This window comes from Corvus brachyrhynchos, unplaced genomic scaffold, assembly GCF_000691975.1.
Source record: "Corvus brachyrhynchos isolate BGI_N302 unplaced genomic scaffold, ASM69197v1 scaffold56, whole genome shotgun sequence".
Classification (NCBI taxonomy): Eukaryota; Metazoa; Chordata; class Aves; order Passeriformes; family Corvidae; genus Corvus; species Corvus brachyrhynchos.
Genome location: NW_008238664.1, coordinates 10,027,078 through 10,028,544, shown reverse-complemented (window position 1 = coordinate 10,028,544; position 1,467 = coordinate 10,027,078). Strand labels below are relative to the sequence as shown.

At 49.8% G+C, this 1,467-nt stretch overlaps 1 non-coding gene across 1 annotated transcript; it reads left to right on the top strand.

Annotated features, from left to right (window-relative positions):
- The first annotated feature begins 285 nt into the window (after positions 1 to 285).
- TRNAD-GUC lies at positions 286 to 357 on the top strand. Its single transcript has one exon. It is a non-coding gene; the product is annotated as a tRNA-Asp (tRNA).
- Positions 358 to 1,467: the final 1,110 nt, after the last annotated feature.

Genomic DNA, 1,467 nt, shown 5'->3' with positions numbered 1-1,467 from the left:
GTCCGCCATCGCTCACGCGCCGTGTGCCCGCCCTGCCCGGCCGGGCCACCGCGGGCAGCACAGAGCCCGCCGCCCAGCGTGGAGGGGAGGCCCCTGGGAGGGGTAGTACCGCCCTCCGCGCGGAGAGGAGGGGAGCACGGCGAGAAAACTACAGAACCCATGGTGCATTGCGAGGGAGGCGGGGTGGGCGAACCAAGAAGCATGGTTGGTCCGAGTTGGGCTTCACCAGTCTGCGAGCGACCAAACAGAATATAACCACTGCTGAAGGCACTTCGTCAGTACAGTTCCTCGTTAGTATAGTGGTAAGTATCCCCGCCTGTCACGCGGGAGACCGGGGTTCGATTCCCCGACGGGGAGGTACAAGCCTTTTGTTTCTCTACTAGCTGTCTCTACCCCCCAGACAAAATAAATTTTTTGGGAAATCAAACCTGTTCCTAGACAGCCGTAGAAAAAGCGTTGCGACTCTGAAATAGGAAGAACAGAGAAAAAACCCATCCGGATCTGGCTGCCTCACTGCTCCAGGGCTGGGGTAGATGCAGGGTCTCACAAGATCAACTGCAGGGAAAGTATTTTCATATTTTAATGGCTCAAACAGCTGTGCAAAGGGGTTAAACCTTTCAAAAACATTCATCCTTTTTCTTAAACCAAGATGGAAAACACCTAACCCAGCCTCACCTGAGTTAGAAACGATGGGAAGGGGGACAGGTCAAACAGGCACAGCAGAAGAGGGAAGACCAGAGGCCATGTCCTGGCTTGTGGTAACACAGCCTGACATTTTTGTCCTCGAAGGGAGAACTTTGGTGATTGGAAAGCCCCGAGGCTTCACTGGATCCTGGCTGTAGCCCGTATGTGCACTAGCTAAGAGTAGCTTGCAGAACAGCTGTGAGATTCCAGCATCTCTGCTTACCTTTACTTACTATCACTGCAAATGCTTTTTTAGGCACCCCCTCTTTTTTAATCCTTTTGCCACAAATGTATGTATGTATTTATTTATTTATTTATTTCACAGTTCAGCAAAAAGATACTAAAAGAGATCTCCTCCTGTCTGTGGGAGGTCAGCAGATGCTGAGCAGTAAAATATGATTGCCCAAATTTCTCTTTTTCCAAGTCAGGAAATAGCATCATGGCCAATTGCACATAAAAGGAGTAAGGAATTAGGACACAAGGCAAAAGGGCAAGACACCCAGCTGCGAGGGGTGCGGGATGCATGTGCCTAGTGTTCAGAGCAGGAGGCTGGTGAGCCCTGCTCTGGCCCTGGCTTTATGCACTCAGACAGTTTCAGTAAAACTAATTTGATGCCCTGAACTGCACACTGAAAGCAAATTGTTCTGTACCATAAGCGACCTTGCATCAGCCACACAAACAGCAGCAAGCACTCAAGTGAGGATATACACAAGAGAAATTTTCTCTGTGTAATAAGAGCTAAGAGGGAACTTGACAGCAAAGTTTGGCAACAAAGGGCAATTA